Source organism: Pelodiscus sinensis, chromosome 11, assembly GCF_052426305.1.
Source record: "Pelodiscus sinensis isolate ZL-2025 chromosome 11, ASM5242630v1, whole genome shotgun sequence".
Classification (NCBI taxonomy): Eukaryota; Metazoa; Chordata; order Testudines; family Trionychidae; genus Pelodiscus; species Pelodiscus sinensis.
The window spans coordinates 4,330,785-4,353,000 of record NC_143062.1 but is presented as its reverse complement, the minus strand read 5'-3'; the positions used below and the strand labels follow the sequence as shown (position 1 = coordinate 4,353,000).

The following is a 22,216-nucleotide window of genomic DNA, read 5'->3' as shown; positions in this document are numbered from 1 at the left end:
GATTAACTGGGTGAAGACAGTATTGAAATAAAGAGCAAGGAATGGGCAGGATGGCCTCTTTTGTGCTTTAGACTGCATGACCCAGGTATATATTTAACCAAGGTCAGTAATTGTCCAGTATCTAGCCTAGGGCAGAACATACAGTAATGCGAAGAGTGTGCTTTACACTGCAATATAAAAAATGTTGGCAGTTTCCAATGGTGAAATATAAGCCCTCCTCCACCGTGTCTAAGATTCTGCCACCTTTGCTCATTTTGAGTGGTGTCTTGTTCCATGAGTACTTCTATTGAAAACCATGAGACAACCTGCAGAGCAAGGTACTGTTCAGAGGGCATGTTTACATGTGGGTATTTTCCTGCCAGTTAATTAACCTGAGATAGTTAATCCCTCTGTAAAGGCTAGTCTGGACGCTCCCCAAGTATTAGTTCAAGACTACACATTTGTAGCTTTCCCCCGTGATCATGAAAACAGGTGATCATCTACAGCATATCTAATTAATTGAACCCCCCACTTTTTAGCTTAATGCAACAATTCAAGGTCCCACATGAGCTGGAACAAGGGGTGCTGGGAGCACTCCTTGGCTTGAAGTGGTTTCCATCTTGTGCAGGGTTTACTGTTTTGTTCAATGGTTTTCAGCACCCCCTCTATACAAATTGTTCCAATGCTACTGCATAACCAAGGCAGAACTAGTCACAGACTTGCTCACCAGTCTGCCTCACACTAGAGTTAAGCAAAATTCAGGATGAACATTTTTTTCATCAAAATGTGGCTGCTTTTAGAGCCAGGAGGGTAGTGGTGAAATGGAAGAAATTTTACTACACTGAAATGTTGCCTTTTTATTTGCCATTGGGACTTTTACTCTTTGCAGGATGCAACATCTTGCAAAATGTTGTCACACTCCTCTCTTGAATCTTAAGCCAAATTCTCTGGCTCTGATTGGTCGCAAGTCACATGGCATTTGTTCTTTGTCTCATGGGGTATAGCTACATTGCAGCCAAACACACATGGCTGGGCTGGTCCGTGTCAGCTGATTCAAGTGCACGGGGCTGTGGGTTATAAAACTGCTGTGCAAAGGTCCAGGCTTGTGGGGAACCCAGGCACTGTGTGTTTTGTTTCTAAATCAGTCAGGAGGGAGGGGAACGGTCAGAGGCAGCAATAAGGAGTGGATCTGTCCCTGCTGCATTGGGTGTGGGGAATAGGGATGTTAAGGGCTCGTCGAATAGTTAATTATCTGATAAGCAAATGCTTATCGGCTAACCAGTCAACTAGTCGACTAGCTGATTCCACCCCCCCCCCCCCCTTGCTGCCTCTATCAGATAGAGGCAGCAAAGGGTGGAGTGAAGAGGGAGTACTTCAAAGCAGCAGTACCGCACAGCTGACCCCTGGCTCAGCTGTGCAGCGCTGCCCCTTTAAAATGCCGTTTTGGCATTTCAAAAGGGCAGCGCCATACTGGAGTCTCCAGCTGACCATGGGTTCCGTGCAAATGCCACACGGAGCACAGGATCAAGCTCGGGAGTCCCCAGCTGACCCTGGCTCCGTGGCATTTCAAATCAGCAGCGCAGCATGGAGCCCGGGGTCACTAGGGACCCTTGTACATTTCAAAGCTGGCACCCGTGTGCAGCCCAGAGTCAGCAGGACTTCCCACTGGTGCGGGGCTGCACATGAAATTCTGCATTCCTCCTTTAAAATGTATATTTCAAAGGAGGAAGATGGAAGTGTCTATCGACTAGTCCATGGAAATTCCATCGACTACTCGACTAGTCAATTAACCACAATTTAACATCCTTAGTGGGGAATGGGTGGGTGGGGGAGTATTTTTCACATTTCCTTTCCCCACACATCAATCATCCAGGATGCTAGTGGGGGCAGTCATCTTGCTTGATTGCTATCTGAATACCATCAATGCAACCACTGTCCAGACACCAGAGAAGGGGCTATTAAGCCACTACTGTGAAGGTGGAGGTTTGATGTGCCAGCCGCCAATAAGAATAAGATGGAGCTATAAAGATAGTCTGTGAACAGATGGGGTTGCAGTGCCATTCTTTCCTTTCTGAGCCCTTCCTATGGAGGGACTAAATGATTAAAAAATACATATATGAGTGACAAAACAGGCACAAAATATTGCTGAGTGAGTGCTTATTGGGTTGAGCCAGCCCTCCATATCATAATGTTTTGTGGCTACATCAGACCATGAAATGCCTTTCCAGCTATCAAAGGCTGAATATAATTTGTCAAAAGCTCTTGCCACCTGCCATGGGATACACAGACTCCACCCCCTCCCCGCCCCGCTGTCCCAGCTGAGAATGGGTTAAGCGGGAGATGTGCCACCTTTTTAGCTGTATCTGATTGGTGGTCCTGCAACAGCTGGGGAGATTTTAAAGAAAGCGAGTGATGGCTTCCAGAGAGTCTGGGTAACCACTGTGGACAGGGACCCTCAGCAGTGGATTGGTGGAAAGCTGCCCAAGTTCTGCCTCTACTGCCAGAATAAGAGACTCAGGGTATGTCTACACTACCCTCCTAGTTCGAACTAGCGGGGTAATGTAGGCATACCGCACTTGCAAATGAAGCCCGGGATTTGAATTTCCCGGGCTTCATTTGCATAAGCGGGGCGCCGCCATTTTTAAAACCCCGCTGGTTCGAACCCCGTGCAGCGCGACTACACGGGGCACGAACTAGGTAGTTCGAACTAGAGAAAATGAAGCAGACTGTCCCTAACCCCCATTCAACCACAACTTGGTGTCAGTGTCTGAAAATAACCCACGACACTATTCTATTCCTGCAAGTGAGGGCTGTAGCTCATTGCAGGAAACATTTGCCATTTTCCTTATGCAGCAATGTCCTCATTTGTCTGATGTCCCTCGGGTAATTCCTGACACTTGTGAGCCAACAGCCTTTGCCATACCTGCTTCTCCGTCACCTTTCAGTGGCCTCCTCAGCCTTGTGTTTACAGGTGTGCTCTATGACTGGCCTTTTATAAGCATGGCATAGTCTCACTGCTGGTGCGGAACTGGGATCTCTTTTCAAGTTGGGTGTCTGGGACAAATTATACAGCAGTTTCCCATTAAACCATCTAGGGACTGTATCCTTGTGCTTTATACAGAAAGTAAAATGTTTCTATCAAGTGGCTGTATTATTCTGCAGATCTGAAAAATGGGCATCATTACAGTATTGTAACAAATGTATGACTCAAAATCACACAATAACTTAGGATATTAAGGAATCCTGTGGTTTTTGTCACTTTTTAATGGTACCCCTACAGGTTTTAATAGGTGTGTTCACCAGGCTGTCATAACAATGAGAAGTCCTGTGGCACCTTAGAAACTAACAGATGTATTAGGGCATAAGCTTTTATGGGTAAAACCCACTTCATCAGATGAATTGGAGTGCAGTTTACAGAAGTATGGGTATATATAAGGACAACAAAAGAAAGAGGGTACTTGTGTCACACGTTTCTTGTGGCACATTTCTCATCAGATAATTTCTGAAAAGAATAGTGGGATTCCTGGCATTTTATGGGTTTGTTTTATTTACTCTTTTTTCCTTTTTAATGCATGCAAATAACATTTCATGTTTGTGAAAAGAGACAAATTAACATCTCTGGAAACCGAACACTGTTTATAGATAAGGCCCTACCATAATCATGGCCATGAAAAAAAAGTATTCATGGATTGTAAAATCTGATCTCTCCCTGTGAAATCTGACTATTCTAGGGGGGGGTCAGATATTGCCAGCCTTACTTCCTTACTGTCTTCAGAGCTGGACAGCCAGAGAGTAGCAACTGCTGGCTGGGTGCCCAGATCTGAACACAGCGCTATCACCAGCATCAGTGTAGAAGCAAGGGTGGCACTATTACAGTCCCTCCTCATAATAGCCTTGCAATGCCCCCAGCTCACTTTGGGCTGAGACCCATGTCACTCCAAGCTGCTGAATGCTGCCTGCACAACTGGGGAAAATATGTCTCTGCGCGCCTCTTGGGCAAGGGACAGCATGTCTCCATGCACTGCCCCTGCACTCCCATTGGCCTCTTTCCAGCCAATGGGAGCCGTGAAAATGATGCTGAGGATAGGGGTAGCATGTGTAGACCTACTGTTCCCCTCCCTCCAAGGGGGTCACAGAGCCATGTTTGCCAGAAATCTCTAGCTGTGGCGCTTCTGGGAATGGTGTGGCTGGGACCACAGCAGGCAGGCAGACTGCCTGAGTGGCCCACTGGCTGGAGAAAAATGTTTGGTTAGCCAGATGCAGCCCACGGGCCACATTTTGCCCACCCCTGATTTAGTGCCTGTATCTACTCACTCTTTGCTAACTCTACTGAGCTCATAAATATGGGTGCTGCTAATTCCACTTGGATCAGAAACCTTTTCATTAGGAGCAGGACTGAGACCAACTCATTCTACATAAGCCACTGTACAGCATGAGAAGCCACCTGCTGCACTTCAGTGTCTTTTGGGCTATTTAATAACTTTTGTCAATATATTCTGAAGTATTATGCAAAATATTTTTCAGGGCCACATAATAATCATATCCTTCAAAAACAGAAATAATGCCTGCTTTGTGATACGGTATTCCAAAGAGCTAATGCTAGAGTGTTTTCCATTGTTAAGATGATTACTTTACAATGATCCAAGAATAGTTATTATTTTATTTCTTGGGTCAAATTCAGCCATGGTTTGAGTGGACTTGACTCCAATTGACTTCAATGGACCATCAGACGTTGATGAGAGTTATGCACCTTTATACTAGGGCTGAATTGTGTCCTTTGTCATTATGTACACTAGAAGAAATGGGTGGAGAAAGCAATTTAGCACATGAATGAAAGCTAATTATACAGTTATCTTATACTATGAAGTTTTTTTTTTTCTGGAAAATGTTAAACTTTCACAAGAGTAGAAATGGAATAATTTGCTTGTTTAAGCAATCAGCTGTTTGTACACAAAGGTCTTTGCTGTCAAATAAAGTAACTTGAACCCAGTCCAAGATATGTTGTAATGTGTGCAGATGGCAAAATATGAATTTCATTGAAAATAAGTGAGAGAACAAAATGGCATTTCTCTCTCCTTTGCATTTCACAGAGAGGTTAAAAGAGATCAAACTTTCATAAGGAGGCTGTAATGTCCACACTGATACACACCCATAGAAGTCACTGACCCCAACCACAGATAGGGCTTGATCCTTTTGTAATCTGACCCTACCATGTAGCTGGGACCCAGAACTAAAGGCAGTTTTTTACCAGTGCTCCTGTATGGCAAATCTATATTGCGCAGTTAACCTTGTGATCACTCTTGATACCATTTGGTGTTGCCGCAGAATCAGTATGAAGCAGGGGAAAGAGGAAGAGAAGCGACATACTCAAAAGAAATTTGTCTCCATGCTATTCCATCCCCAGCCAAACAAAAGTGTGTGCGCCTTGTAGGAGAACGTTCTTTGTGCTCCTCTCTCTCATTTCTGTCAGTGCCATCCTTTAGCATGATGGAGAATCTGTACTGATGCAAAAGCAATGCGAGGCTTTAGGGGAGAAAGGTTTGTCCCTGGAAAACTTTGAAACAGCCAGTGCCATTGTAGAAGGCTATAGTTTTTCAAAACCACATTTTGCATCAGAATATGCTTTTATAGCTCTGTAGCAAGAGAGGGAGAAGAAAATGAAGGTAGGGAGGTCTCTTTTTAGAGAAAGGAAGGTGGACTGGCTACTCCAGGTTGAAATACTTCTTCCCCCTCAGGTACTGCAGCTCCGTCTACTGGCAGGATGGCGGAAACTCCAGATTTGTCTCAGAATCTCCACAGCTATGTTCAAGAAGCTTCATCTTCAGAGTCCTCTTCCGTGTGACTCCTGCCTAGGCGGGGATGTTCTGGGGATGCAGGAGAAGGTTCATGCTGATGCTGTTGCTTTACTTTAACTCTTGGTTCCAAGATATGTAGGTTGTTGATGACAGGAAAAGAAGCCCCCGGTTACTTTAACATCTTTGTATTACAATTATATTATTCCCACAAAAATTAGGCTGCCATTTAACTTAACCTACATTATGTAGGATTAATTTAGCTGCAAAAATATGAAGCCTGTCTACATTCCCATCCACCCTCAGCCCACAAACCCCACTGGCAATTTAAAATATGCAGATTACAGCTTATTTCCCTGAGGTTAGCGGGAAGCCAGAGACAGATGTTTCAGACCATCTTGCTGCTGAGAATGCAGCTGCCCTCTTAGACGCTGACAAAATAAAATATCATCCAAGGGCCAAGTCAGTTTTGCTATGTTTTGAAATTCATTGTTGAGGCAACATAACCCTGCAGTCCTGCAATAGGGCCAAATGTGAAAAAGTCAACAGAAGTTTAACCATTCTTCAGGGCCAGACTATGTTCAATGGTTAGCAAATGAGCGGAGTAACTCCCAACGTGGGGATACTTGTTTGGGGTACAAATGTCCTGTGCTCCACTTACCATTTTTCAGATTATGCAGTGAAATCTGATTGCCAGATGGATCAGACTAGGGCAGTACTTCCTGAGGATATAGCTGAGTGAATGACACCATGTATAGGATGCTGATGTTATAGGTTGGAGATATAACTTGGAATAATGACCTGAAATTAAGTAAAGGAAAGTGTAGTCTGAATATTAAGGGAAACTATGGGCATGTCTACACTAGGAAATTAATTCAAAATAGTAACTCTCAAAATAACTATTTTGAAATAGTACGTCCACACTACGGGAAAGCCTCAAAATTAGTCCAAGGCAGGGTCCCTTAAGGTGGATGCGCTACCTCAACTTAGCACCCCAGGAAACACTGTGGAGTAATTACTTTGAATGACTCTGGGGAGTAGTTATTTTGAAATAGCAGCAGTGAAACTATCCCACTGCCGCTATTTTGGAATAAGCTTTATTCTTCATGGAAAACAGGAGTTATTATTTTGAAATAACCAGCCCCTTATTTTGAAATAATGGGCTTAGTAGTGTGGACGCGCCGTTTGTTATATTGAAATAATTTCCTAGTGTAGAGTAGGGCTAAGTGACTAATGACCATGCCCGAGAAACAGTGCCCCAAGAGAAATTTCATTTCTTAGGACTTTTAAAGGGAGATGAAACAAAACTTTATTGTGCAGAACAATCCTGAATGGATTAGATGCTCTCACAGGTCTTTTCCACCTCCCTCTTCTGAGTTATCACTGCTGCAAAGAGAGGGCTGTGCTTCTCACTTTTGGCTTAGCTGTAAGAGGAAGACTGAGGCCACAGTTGTTCACTGATAGAATTACTGGCATTTTGCATGAGAATACGGGTACTAACCTAGTGCCAATTTTGAAGTGTGTAGTTCTATTCTGCTTATTCTACTTCTGCTAGCTCAGAGATGCAGCTCATGACTGTTCAAGGGAGTTGGCTCTTTGGGTGTGTCGAGGGATGGGTTTCCTTCAGGTGGATTCCCACTGTCAAAATCCCCCACGGGTCCGTTTATCAGTGTCTGGATAGCCCATGGAGTCTGAGTCCCAGATTCCCCTTCTATGGGGGTCAGTCCCTATAGCACTCCCCCCATCGGGGTCACTACAGCCCTAAGACCTAATCTTTTGAAATACTCCCCTCTATTGGGGTAAATACGGCCTTGGGGCCTAGTCAACAGGCTTCAGGAAATTACCTATGCCTAGGAGCGCTGCAGAGGGAAGGGTAGGGGGACCCGGGCCCACCCACTCCACCAGGTCCCAGCCCAGGGCCTATGGGCAGTGGCTCGGTTCACTGCTTGCTCAGCGGGAGCTCCCCCCCCCCACAACATGCTGAGCACTCGGGGTTGCAATTCCCGGCCCTGGGCCACTTCCTACCACCCCGCACATCTCCCAGTCATGTACTTCCAGCTTGTCTCCGGGGCCATGGCTGTCACTGTGGCTGCAGCAGTTGTTGCTGGGGCTGTAGCTGCTGTTGTGTCAGGTTGGGTGTGCCTGCTCCTCCAGCTCTGGAGTTCACTCAGCAGGTCCCTCCCCTTTGGCGGTCAGCACTGAGCAAGCTGCCTCGGGGCCTTTTATACTCCAGCTCACTAGTGAGCATGCCTGGCAAGGCTGTGGGGGAAGGGGAGCTTTCAGCCAGCTGGGCCCAGCCCACAATCTGTTCTATAGTGCAGGGCTGAGGCACCCCATCACAGGGTGGATCTGGGGAGACTCTGAATTTCACCCCAGACACCTCCTCTGCATACAGTACACCTCCTCCTGGAGCTGGAGCTACTCAACATATCCTGATTGTATACCTCGCATAACTACCAAAAATGGAGTGGATCAGCTCTCTTGCATAGACATCACCTCAGCAGCATTATGATGGAATAAAAGATGGTTGCCTGCCTTTCGTGATGGCTGTTCTTTAGGATGTGTGGTTCCTGTCCATTTCATTTAGGTGTACGCACACCGCATGTAGGATGGTCAGAAGGCTTTTCTCTCAGAAATATCCGTTGGGTTGGCAGGGGGAGCTTCCTGGAGTGATGCCTGCATGGCGGTGCATATGTACCCCTGGTGATCCTCCACCCCCTCCGTTTCTTCTTGCTAGAACTTTCTGATGAAGGGGAGGGATTTGAAATAGAAGTGAGTGGTGCAGCTCAGAGAGCAGCAGTTGTGAGGGGTAAGCAACTGTTTGTGTTCGTTACATTTAAGTGACCTCCCAAGCTGTACCAAAGGAGGTTTGGTTGGCGACTAATTGCAAATGGGCTCTACCTATGGCTCTACCTACAGATACATCATCCCTAGCATGCTGGAAAATGGCATAGTGGTTGTTGAACATAGGTATGGAGGAGCAGGTTTGCTGCCCTGAATAAATCCAGAATGGGTACCTGTGCCACAAAGGCTGCTGAAGGTGCCTGGGCTCTAATAGACTGGGCCATGTTTGCAGGCACTGGCACTTTAGCAAAGTCATAATGGGTCTGATGTAGGCTGTGATTCTTGAAGATCTACGCTGGGTGGAGGCTAGCAAACCCTTTATCCTCTCTGCTATGGAGATGGAGGGTTGTTCTCTAAATAAAACACCAAAGCACATTTCTTATCCAGAGTGCAGAGAGTTTGTTCTTTATTAGCGTGTGGCTTAGGAAAGAAAACTGGGAGGAAAAGATCCTGATTTATAGAAAATTGGGGCACCGCCTTAGGTAAAAATACTGGATGGGGGCATTGTTTGACATTGGAACTCCTTGCCAGAGAAGGTTGTGAAGACCTGGACTTTAGCAGGATTCAAAAAAGAACTAGGTACATTCCTGGAGGTTAGGTTCATCAATACTTATTAGCCAGGATGGGTAGGAAGAGCGTCCCTCGCCTCTGTTTGTCAGGGCTGGCAATGGATGACAGGAGAAGGATCACTTGATTACCTGTTCTGTTCACCCCCGCTGGGACATCTGGCATTGGCCAATGTCAGCAGACAGAATACTGGGCTAGATAGACCTTTGGTTTCATCCAGTATCGCCCTGCGTATGTTACTTAAATATTCTGTTCCAGTTAATGAAGCTATGATTCCTTCCCCCAGAAAACTTGTTGTGCAATGTTGCCCGTATGGATTGACTACTGCAGCAAGACCCCTGTGCCCAGAGCGGACTACAGATCTCGCTGACTTCCATAGACTTGAGGTGTAACTGGGGGCAGACTATGGACTGATTTTTCCTGTCACCAAAATACTGTCTATCACAGTAATGCAAAACTAACATTGTAGCCTTTTGTTCAATGGCATTAGGCAGATAGTGATGTATCTTTAAAGAGAGCTAGCTAGCACTTAGTCACCTCCTTTTTGTTTTGGCTAGAGTGATAAGATACTGTCGTCTGCTGTTTTTCTTATGAAATCTATATTGGTACCTCCTCTCTTTCATGAGACATGCAATGCTGAAAATGCCAAGCCTTGTACAAAAGGAAGGTAAATCACACCCGTCAAGAACTCCTCGTGAATCATTCAGCATCTTGAACGTTAGGTGTCCTGTTCAAGCTGATCGTTATTTTACATCTTTGTTAGTGTTTGTACTTTTAAATTATTTAACATTGATGCGAGGTGACAAAGACTAAACAGTTGAGCTCTCCTTGAATTGCTGATATGGAGAATAAACACGAGTGAGATTATCTACATGGATATTTTGGCAGGAGTCTAAATTACAATTAACTCTATTCCTCCTGAAACTATTCTTGCAAACATGGCGGACGTGTATGTAATAGGAATAATCTTGCACCTTGCGAATGTAGGTGTTTTATACTTTACTAGAAGACTTACCCAACATTGTCCACACATTGCCCACACAAACTTCCCCCGCTGGCACTCCCCAGGCCCAGCCTAGGGGTGGAGAGGAGAGGAGGCCCACACAGGGCTCTCCTGCCAGTGCTCCCTGGGCCCAGCCTAGGTGCAGAGGAGGGGAGGAGAAGGAGGCGTTGTGCAGGCTTCCCCTGCTAGTTCTACATGGAAAGGGGGTGCTGCACAGGCCTTCCCTGCCAGCGCTCCTGAGGCCCAGCCTGGGAGCAGGGGGAAGGGAGGAATCACACAAGCCTGCCCTGTCAGAACTCCTTGGGGGCAGGGGTGAAGTGGGGGCTGTGTAGACTGGCCAATCATGGGCGTACTGGATGGCCTGGCAACACGGCCAGGGAGACCACTGGTGAGTCCTGTGAGTGGGTTGGGGATGCACTGCCTCACCTAGGTGGTGCTCTTGAGTGGGGGAGCATGACAGTGGGTCTGGCAGTGCTTCCCCTCCCCCCAGTCTGGCACTGGGGCTTTGGGGGCCACTTACCTGGGCTAGTGATGGGAAAGTTGGCAAGCCGGACCCTAGCAGGCCACTCCCTTGGTGATGTGGCTGTCCTCAGTGGTCACTCTGCAGGATAGCTGTCCCCTGCACTTGCTGCCCCTGTGGTGACTGTATTGCTTCCCTCCTCTCTGTGCCCCTCCCTTTCTATGTTATGGAAAACAATCGAATTCCAGGAACACCCTGTTTTCCTTCAGTCAAACTGTGGCCTTGCTTTTCAGTTAGGATAAAGGAGGAAGCTGCATACCAAATGTGGTGGTCCTAGCTTATTGTTTAGGAGGAGTACTTAATCAGACTTGCAAACAGACACACAGATAGGGCCGGATTAAGGCATAGGCTAGCCGGGCAGCTGGGGCTCCCAGATCGCAGGCTGCAGCAGGTCCCAGCGGCCACCCTGCAGTGGCTGCTCGGGGTGGGGACCACGTTAACCCCCACAGCACCGGCCAGCAGCACCCTTCTCCCTGCAGCTGTGGGGCCCTGCACGGCCAGGCTCGGCCTGCCCCAGGCTGCGCGCCAGTGGTGGTAGCTGGGCAGGGGCGGGCTGGGCACGTGCGTCCTGCCGCTGCCAGCTCCGTGCGCCCTCCCCCACATGCCGGCACAGGGGCGGGGCCGCACATGCGCCCTCCCCCAACCCAGGGCACAATTAAACCCGTGGACTATTCTATATCTCAAACACATAGTCTAACTACTCGAGCTGGTGCTGCTAGGATAAAAATCTCAAAAATTGAGGTTTACAGGATCTTGCAAAAAAGGTCCCCCCCCCCCCCCCCCAACAAATGGCTCTGTCTACACAGGGCTTTAGTGGCAAAGCCTCTTCCACAAAAAGAAATCGGAAGATATGCAAATGAAGTGTGATTTGCATATACTCTTCCATAAGGAAAGGCAGTGTAGCCATACTCTGAGTGAAGAATTAAAGTATGATCTTATAAATGATTCAACATTTCCTGTCTCTTTACAGTGTACTGTAACCTGCACATTGAAAAGTATGTGGCTAGGAATGGTTTTATTTCCTTGTAACTATGTGTTAAGAAACAAAGAAATAAAAAAACCTTTCATGAACATTTCTAAAAGGCAGATCATTTACCAAAATGACCACACCAGTTTTGTCAAGTGAATACATAGTCTACAAATATTTTTAAAAAAACCTGTTTACCTGAGAGACCAGGATATCCCATATAAAGTAAAATGAGTCTTATGGAGCTAATATAATAGCATAATATATATTTAATGGGCTGGAAAAGTATGTTTGCATTTAGACAGATGCTGTTCATCTTAGGAATCCTTATTCTTGTTATGAATCCACAATTGTTTTCAAAACTCCTATCAGGAAATGATTATCCATCAGTAAGGGTATGTCTAGACAACGACGCTATTTCAGGACACATCCAGTATCTGAAATTCCATGAATTTCATTTGTGTCTTTATAGCACATCTGTTATTTCGAAATGCAATCAAAATAATGGGCATGCCATTCTGACAGCCCGGTAAACCTCGTTCCACAAGGATTAAGGGACTTGTTGGAATATTGGTCTATTTCGGAATTTGGCACTGTATAGGCAGCACCAAATTTCAAAATAGACTCTCTCAATATAAGCTCAAAAGAAGCTATGCAATTTGTGTAGCTCAAATTGGGTAGCTTATTCTGAGCTAGCACTGCAGTGTAGATGCACCCTAACAGTTCTTTTCCTCTCCAGCTCCCAAAGCACTTTACAGAAGTGGATAAGTAACATTTTCCACATCTGTAAAATGGGGATCCTGAGGCAGCGAGTGGCTGTGACTTACACAGGTCATATACTGAGTAAATGGAAAAGCACAAGCATAATTCAGATGTTTTTATTGCTAGCTCATAACCATGTCTGGTGGAGTATGGTGCCTATAAAAAACAAACTGGAAAGGTCAAAGCATGTGGCATCCTTGGGAAACGAAAGTACATGTGGGGAAAATGGGTTAACCTTGCATAACAACCAATTGCTGTTTTACTTATTCCAAGCATCCAAATTCAACCACAAATCAATTTTTAAAAATATACAATGTTGGCTCAAGGGAATCATGCACCCACAGAAAGAATTGATGCAATCTCTCTGAAATCTTGCAACGGGTTGTGTTAATAGTTTGTAATCCCAGGACTTCCCATTAATACACATTACTTGACATTGGTTATCATGTGATAACTATGCCATTAATATGTGTTGTAACAGCTCATTTCTCAAACTCTAAGGTCTGCCAATTAGGTTGTTCAAGGTCATGCTACCAACTAATGCTTTAGCACACAGGAATGCTCCCTTCTTTTTGGATAATGTTTTCTTTTCATGCCACCTGATCTATCTGGGCATTTCAAATGAGCTGCTGATGGCTAAATAGTTGAATCATAGCTTCATGAATTTATTTTGATACTTTGGTTTCAGAACAATACTACAGCTTTCAGAGGGAATTTTTATTATCTGATCATAGGTAGGGGACATAAGACTGTTTCTAGCAGTTCCTAAAAACTGTTTCCTTATTTGGATGTCAGCAACACTGGACTTCATGTTCTTTAAGAGTCTGTGCTTAATATGTGCACGTTAGGTAGCAGATAAAACAACATCAGTAAGGGTACATCTACACAGCACAGCTATTTCGGGATACCAGAGATATCCCAAAATAGCTACCCCACGTCTTAATAATCTGCCCATTCTTTCGAAATATTTTTTCAAAATAGGTGCACTATTTTGGCATTCCTGCAATCTTCCTTCCACAAGGGTTAAGGGATGTCTCAAAATAGTGCGTTATTTCAAAATGTGGCACTGTGTAGATGTGCCAAATTTCAAAATAAGCTATTTTGAAGTAGAATCAAAATAAGATACACAATTTGCGCTATGCAAATTGTGTATCTTATTTTAAGTTAGGGTGCAGTGTAGATGTACCCTTAGAGAATTAGTGAAAAAAATAGTCTGAAACGTCTAACAAATTGAATGACATGGAAACGCTGCTGTTCAAACCATTTGAATGGCTCTCTATGCTCCCGTATTTGTAAGGGGCAACCACATTCTATCTTTTCCTAATTAATAATTATAACATTCATTGAAAAGCAAGAACTTGCTCTTGATAATGGCATTTAATCAATTTTAATGGCATCTGAATGCCACTGTGCATTCTACTTCTGTTACACATTTTTTTAATCCTTAAACAAAAACCTGGAGGGTGTATGTTGTAGATTTTCTGTATTCAGCAGACATCTCAACTTCTGAAGGTCATGAGTTCCTTCTGCCTGCATGGGACTTTCTAGGAAATAAAGAATTTAATTCTTTATCTGTCCACATATAGTTTAATGTTTGCAATTACAGAAGGTGCCCATTGTTTAAATATATTGAGCTAACCCTTCTTCTGTTACCCCAGTGCAATACCATTACATTCAGTGAGGCTGGATTATCATCAGAGAATAGAATTTGATCTAATGGTCACAGGGACTTGGCCAGCCTCTCAGCTGTTATATATCAGCCAGCAAGAAAGCCATGGCAAAATATGTCAGCTGCCGATGTGGCCTTTTGAATTTAAATGGATTTTTTCTAAGAGTATTTACAATACCTAAACCAATGTTTTTCAGCTCTTCCTGTACTTGTGTGCTCTAAACCCAAGAACAGATTGGTGCTTAAAAATGCATTTCAGTAAGCTTTACAGCTTACCATCATGAAAATACCGATCACATGATATAAGGTTGTTCTTGGCAGAATAGATGGCATGTTAATGAATATTGATCATGTTGAGAGCCAGAAATGATAATAGTAAATGAACATACAGAAGGAATACTGTACTGGAACTCTTTGATACAAGAATATCGATGTGCATAAGTTCACGTGTATCTTAAGATTTTATTCTTGTTATATCAAGTTTTGTGAAAGGTTTGGTGTTATGAAGTTCCACATTTATCATCATCTGTGTGATTTTCATAATGGGGGGCCTAACTCTGAAAAACATTTATGCAGGTGCATAACTTCAGTCAAATACGTAACAGTGTGTTGGGTGGGGTTTCTTGTAAAAAGTGCTTTAGTGTTTGCAGGACAAGCACTTAAAATGCTCCATTTACAATAATATTAATAAAAACATTCTAATTGGCAGCTCAGCAGATTCAACTTGTGTTCTGAATATCAAGCTAGGATCTTAACATCTTACACAGTATCACAAGCAGAAAAGGATCAGAAGCCCAAATTAGTTCCCTAAATACATCCACCCACACAGCATAGGCTTGACAACCCTCCAGGATTGCCCTGGGGTCTCTTGGAATTGCTATTATTCTCCCAGTGACTATTAGTCTCAGAGGGGTAGCCGTATAGTCTGTAACTTTAAAAAAATTAGTAGTCCTGTAGCATGTTAGAGACTAATAAAAATACATATACAGTATCATGAGCTTTCGTGGGCAAAACCCACTTCCTCAGATGATGTTGTAGATTAATAGGATATTTTAAGAAAAATGACATTCTGGGGTAGGGAGGAGAGCGATCTCCCTGAATAGCTTCAGGGAGGTTGACAACCCTCACATACCACCATTATCTTCAGGATATGCCTTCAATGACCTCTGTGTAAAACTATTACTTCTCGTCCGGTTAAGCAGAAGTAGCTGATTGGAACTTAGTAAACAATTCTTTTGCAAAGGCTGGCGAGCAGGTGTGAAAGGCAGCATATAAACATTCTGGTTATCAATATGACTCTGAATATACAAAAAAGAAAGAAGGTGACACTTTTGAAAAAAGTAAGATGGAGCCACTACTTTCCAGAGTACAGCTATGTGATTTAAGATATATAAATCTGGACAAAAAATAATGTGTCATGGGGGTCAGCCAGGAATCTCCAGATGTTTTTCAAAATAATTAATTTAGCCTCCCAACACTCCTGTGTAATAGACAGTGTGACAGATACATAGCTGCTGTAGTAATTAATGAACATTTGTTTGTTGTATTGTTTGTTGGAATGCGAACTGCATGAAAATTTGCAGTTAGCACTATAGGATTTCTCTGGAAAAAAAAAAGAGAAGGAAAACAATGGTTTAAGATATGCCACCCCTCAGTAAAAACTATAGTATTGTTACAACTCAGTGCTAGACAAGAAAAGACCTGAGAATGTACGAAGATCAAAAGACTTGACATTCAGAAAGTGTCTCTCAAAAAAGCAGAAGATAATTGTTAAACATGTTCCAGGAAAACCTGACTGATACAAACACCCACCGGGGGGGTGTCTAAAGAAGATGGTCCTGCCTTAGATTATCGTCAGGGGATGGCAGGCCTTAGGTAAGAGACGTGCTTATAAGTTCTTGTTTATAAATCCTTTTCCTCTTATGGTTTGTTCCTACTGTGAGAATAAACATGATTAAGAAAGGTGCCTGCACCACTCACAGGCTCCCACATTCACAGGACTGCAGGTGTCAAACCCAACTGTTCCTGCTGGGTAAACACAGTTGATACACAGGTTATTGTCTTAAGGCTGAGAGAGCTGCAGAATTCCACTCTGAGCAAAGGCACAAAGTCTGTCAGCATGAGGGGAAGAGACCAGGAAGGCAACAGAATTGCAGCTGGACCTGTGACAGACAGCTATTATTAGGTTCATTTGATAGATGAGGAAACTGAGGCAGAAAGAAATTCAGCGACTTTCTCCAATTCCCATGCCCCCTACTCCAAAAAGTTCTCAGCAAGTAAATGGCACTCAGGATTAACATGTAGAAGTCCTGACTTCCAGTACCCCGTTTTAACCAAAATTATTTCTCTAATTACAGCAACTAAACCTGTAACCCAGTGGTTCCCAAACTTTTCAGCTTCATGCCCCCTTTTTGATTTTTGAAAAACTCATGCCTCCCTCCCGCCCCCCCCCCCACACACACACCAGCACACACCCCAGTTTGGGAACCCATGCTCTAACCATTGTAAGTAAAATCATATACTGATATTTAGAATTTAAGTTAAGAATTAAAAAAAAAAATTAGTTGCATCTGAATCACTTAATCAGTAAACGAGAGCTCCATTAAATCCTCAGTGTATTTAGCCCTCCCTCCTTCTCTGGAGCGGCCTGTTCCTTTACCTTTTAAGCCTCAATTTGTTTCCCCCTATATAAAACAGAAATAGTTTTACAATAGTATATACTAATGTTTACTGTTGGGTATCATGCATATAAAATGGTTTTAATGTGTAACCATTTAATTCCTTTTGGCAAGGTAAATTTGTGGTGAAATAAATGTTTGTAAATAATATACTTGTTTAATACTTGACTCGGAGTAGATTATAAAAAATGGCATGTGAAGTAAACTTGGTGCTCCGCACAGTAAGGTGTGCTAAGTGTACATAGATTTTTTTTTATTCTGAATTTAAAGTTTAATTCAAAGTTTTTTTGCTTGAGGTCAGTGTTCTTTTACAGTAGCAAATGGCAACTGCACGTCCTGCACATTTGTAGATGTTTGTGAAGTCATTAGCTGTTACTCATTTCTCCAGTGTAAGTGATTTCAAGTCTTGTTTTTAATTAATTGCATGACTTTGACATAAAAATCTACAATAATATTCTGTTAGTTTGGGATCATCTAGTTTCTACAATTTACATTTAGCTTTAAAATAAATGATACATACATTACCATCATGTTATGTATTTGCAGTACATAATGCCCAAGTACATAATGCCCAAGTATTCAAGTGGGATTGAGACTCCATTACACATCTTTAAACACAGTCTCTGCCCTGTTAAGCATCTAAAGCCATGTTTACATTAGGCGTGTGATATGTCGACAGACAATGATGTGCATGGTCCAAAAGGACAATGCTACAAAACTTTCTGATCTAAGGCCCAGAGATGCACCAACAATTGGAGTAGAGTACCCCAAGACACTCATCTCGAAGAACTCTAGTAACCTTCCCATTTCAAGTGAGAATAACTTTTTAAAAAATATAAAATATTCTTACTGACTGTGTTTGAATGGATTTGAGGATGGTGAGATGGGGTGTCAGTAAGACCACAAGAGTTGTTGTAGTAGTGAAGACTGTCATCCGAAGAAGTGGGTTGTGCCCATGAAAGCTCATGATACCATCTCTGTGTTTGGTTAGTCTTTAAGGTGCTACTAGACTATTTGTTGTTTTTTAAAGTTTAACACAAGTTAAGATCAAGATATCCTTTGTTTTGCTTGAATTTCAGAATAAAACAGGATGGAAATTGCTTATACAAAGTACGTTAGATATTGAAAAAAATTATCTACTATACTTCAGATCAGTAAATTATACGGTTTGGTCAATGTAGTTTGTTGTTGCTTACTATTGTCAGTAAAAGGGTGAGGTATAACACAAACTTGTGTTATACACAGGTATAATTAGATTTGGCAGAATTTGATTTTGTTTTTAAATTTCAACAGATAATATTTATGTTCATTTTAACTTTAGCTTTTACTGAATTTTTTTCCAGCCTTCATAGTATGGGAGATCAGATACTTGGGGTGCAAGACAATTATTATTTAATGATAGTGGACACAGATTCAAACAGCTAAAACTTTACAACAATTAAAACACAAATTGTCAACATCACTGTCAAAATAAACAAAGTAAATATCCTTAAATCAAATTCTACTAAATTCTTAACTAGCATTTTTTTTACTTTGCCTATTTATAAATTTCTACTATTATTGTCAGTTTGTGTGTATTTGGTGAAATCAAGATTTACCCATTAAAATCTATGGTTGTTCTTCCAAGCCTGTGTATAGTTTTGTAGGGACATTCTGTTTATATTCACTTTGTATATTTGTATCTGAAAGAGCAAATAGCCAGCAGTCATGTGGCTGTTAATCAGATTCTTTCTTTGTAACATGACATCTAATCAGATCATTAATCAGCACAGTAGATTTCATAACAGAGTCATGTATTGCAGTGACTGGACTGTTAGCATTCAAGTGCAGTAACACAAAGTCTTTTACTGAAGCAAAATGCAGGACTATGTAGCACTTTAAAGACTAACAAGATGGTTTATTAGATTTAATAATGGAGATTGCCTATCTCCTAGAACTGGAAGGGACCTTGAAAGGTCATCAAGTCCAGTCTGCTGCCTTCTCAGCAGGACCAAGTACCATCCCTGACAATTTCTGCCCCAAATCCCTAAATGGCCTCCACAAGGATTGAACTCACAACCCTGGGTTTAGCAGGCTAATGTGCAAACCACTAAGCCATCCCTCCCCCCTGATGAGCTTTTGTGGGCCAGACCCACTTCCTCAGATCAAATAGTGGAAGAAAATAGTCACAACCATATATACCAAAGGATACAATTAAAAAAATGAACACATATGAAAAGGACAATGCCTCTTACTGAATGCCTCTTAAAATTTATGAAGCCAGGGCCAGAGTAAGTTAACTGTTCTATGATGGTGGGCAGTCACAGAAGACCCATTGGGAGTGCTTCCCAATGTGCTGATAAAACCACTGACACTCACCTCCTTGCTATCCGGGGCTTCTCATCGCCCTGTCCTGCTGAGCCAGAACTTGTCTCCCCCAGCCAAGGCACAGAGCTGAGATGAATTTCCCTAAGGAGCAAGACGGACACTGAATCTTTTCAGGTTTGAGGAGAACATAGTTTTGGGCTCAGCTTCCAGGAACCCAACCTCCAAATGGGATCAGAACCTCAAATAAATCATTCAGGTAATCGCCCCTTAACAATGAGAGGATGGACATACTGTTTGCTCCCCCAGGTAACAGTCATTCACACTGGGCTTAATAGTAAATAAAAGTGATTTTAGTAAGTACAAGCAGTAGGATTTAAGTGGTGGCAAGTGAAAACAGGAGCAAAGTAGATTACACATTTAAAATAACAGAAAACACATAGCTAGTTCTAACACTGACAGCTCATTACAAACTTACCCTAAAACTGTCCTTATTTCAGCTAACTCTCCAAGCCAGGGAAGATCTTTTGCCCTGGGGTCTCTGATACACTCTCTTGGGAATGACATGCAAGCCAAAGACAAAGGACCTTAAATAGCCTTCTCTTTCAGGTGGGAATTCTTTGTCTCTAATTCCGCCCTTCCATGGAAAATTACCCAGTCAGACCCTACCAGTTAGGGTGGCCACATGACTTCCTAAGACCAACCACTGCTAAGACATAAAGACAAAAGAGGCTATTTACAGGTGACCACCCAGACATTGAAGGAAACACCCTTGATAGCTTTCATTTGTACATTTAAAACCATAAACCATTCCATAGTCCATATTTCTAACTCTACATACAAGAATGATACATACACCAAAATAAGATATACAGATCCAGCATATTGTGACATTAGATTGATATTTTGTCCAAAGCATCTTCAAGGTATGCATGTGTGTGTCCATAAGTCCATTTCATAAACATGCTGGGGGTGGGGAACCATCACACTGTAGCTTAGTATACATTTTACACTGTGTGAGCATAAATATGCAAAAAACACAATCTCGCAATAAAACAGCCTTTAGGAATGCAGTAACATTTATCAGTCAGGTGCACTAAGGTATACCAGTCTTGTAAAGGGTCAACAAACTGGAAATTTTCAAATTGAAATATATCCTCTGAAATCTGGAGCACTTCTAAGTGGGTGTACTGCTCACAAAGGCCCTGGACCATAGATTTACAAATACCCCCCAAATCCTAGCTCTCTACTACCTTCTGAGGATTCCAAGACAAGGATTTCTTCCGTGGCTTAAGAAAGAAGAAGGGGCAGGATTTGCCACATACCTGAGTGTGAGGGGGGTCACTCACCACCATAGCACCCCTTGCTGTCTGTCTCCGGAATTAGCTCCTTCTGCTAGCGGGGTACCTTCCCTCCGGAGGTGTTTCCCCTCTTTCCTCCAGGCCGTGGCGTTCTCTTCAGGACACTGCCCACATCAGGCTCTGAGCCCCCCTTCAGGGGGTTGTTGTTTCTTCTGGGGGCCTTTCTTCAGGCCCTGCAGTCTGGGGGTTTACTTGGCCAGAGCTCGCCTCGCCTTGCCTTGCCTTGCCTTAGCTCCACGGAACTTCTTAGACCCCCAGCAACCAGGCTCTCACTGCCCTCCCTCCAGGAGGGGCAGCCCCTAGTCTTATATGGTTCCCAGCTGGGCCCCAATCAGCTAACATGGCCTCAGCTGGGGCCAAACTCCCAGACCCTGCCTCCGGCCTGGGTTTGCTCTTAAAGGGCCAGTGCAGGGCGAACACCCTGTCACACTGAAGCTATAAGTCATATAAACCTACTTTTGAGATATTTCCTTTTTTAAACAAAGCACATGAAAGCTAAACATTCTAACTAAGGTCTCATCTGGATTACACTTAAAACCCAAGTTAGGGAAACCAGTTATCACTGGTTTTTCTGTCTTATTCATATCAAAACAAAATTAAAGTGTATTATAACCATTAAGGCTACATCTAGACTGCAAGCCTCTTTCGAAAGAGGCTTTTTCGAAAGATACTTTTGAAAAAGCCTCTTTCGAAAAAGAGCGTCTAGACTGCAAGCAGTACTTTCGAAAAAGCAAGCCGCTTTTTCGAAAGATAGCACCCAGGCAGTCTGGATGCTCTCTTTCGAAAAAGCCCTGTTTGCATTCAAGAACGCCTTTTTTCAAAAGAGCACTTTCGAAAAAAGGCGTTCTTCCTCGTGAAATGAGGTTTTCCGCCGTCAAAAGAAAAGCCGCGTTCTTTCGATTTAATTTCGAAAGAACGCGGCTGTAGTCTAGTCGCAGGTGAAGTTTTTTTGAAAAAGGGCTACTTTTTTTCGAAAAAACCCTTGAGTCTGGACACAGCATAAGAGAACTAGGCTTGGTCTATCATGACTTGGTCTATCATGAGCGGCACGGAGTAGGTAGTTTGAATTAGTACCGTTCCACAAGGAGTAACGGTAGTTCGAATTAGGATCTCTAATTCGAACTACCTACTCTGTGCCGTGTGTAGCCACGGGCACAGAGTTTGGACTAAGGGGAATTTAAAAATGGTGGTGCCCGGGGAACATGCAAATGAAGCCCAGGATATTTAAATCCTGGGCTTCATTTGCAACTCCAGTTGCCCTCATTTGCCTACCTAGCTCGAACTAAGGAGCTAGTGTAGACATACCCTAGTATAGCTGATCACAACAACTAGAGGTAGGCACGGGAGCCAACAGAATTGTCCAGCCCCTAGGCAGGGGTGGGGTGGCGGGGATCCGGGGGAGGGGGGGAGATTTGGTACTCCTGGAAGGGACAGGCCTCAGGCAGAAGAAGTGGGGCTGGAAGCTCAGTGCTGCCCAGACCACATTTCCATCCCCTGCTGCCATCCCTTAGTGCCACCTTGAGCACATCATCCAGGGCTCTGGCAGTGATTTAAAGGGCCCGGGACTCTGGCTACTGTTGCAGTAGTAGTAGCAGTGGTGGATAGCAGCTCTGAGCCCTTTTGAATCACCAGGCCCTGGGGCAATTGCCCGCTTTGCCCTTCCCTTCCCCATCTACAGGCCTAGAGATAGCCCATATGTATAGAGGCACAGAATCCAAAAGCAACCCATGAGCCCCACTTCATGGCTTTTATGACATTCAGCTCAGTTGC

At 43.5% G+C, this 22,216-nt stretch overlaps 1 long non-coding RNA gene across 1 annotated transcript; it reads right to left on the bottom strand.

Moving 5' to 3' along the window:
- Positions 1 to 4,644: 4,644 nt before the first annotated feature.
- Positions 4,645 to 21,062, bottom strand: LOC142830985 (uncharacterized). Its single transcript, XR_012906566.2, has 3 exons — positions 20,411 to 21,062; positions 6,433 to 6,572; positions 4,645 to 5,893 (listed from the first exon to the last, which is right to left on the bottom strand). It is a non-coding gene; the product is annotated as an uncharacterized LOC142830985 (long non-coding RNA).
- Between the last annotated feature and the right edge of the window lie 1,154 nt (positions 21,063 to 22,216).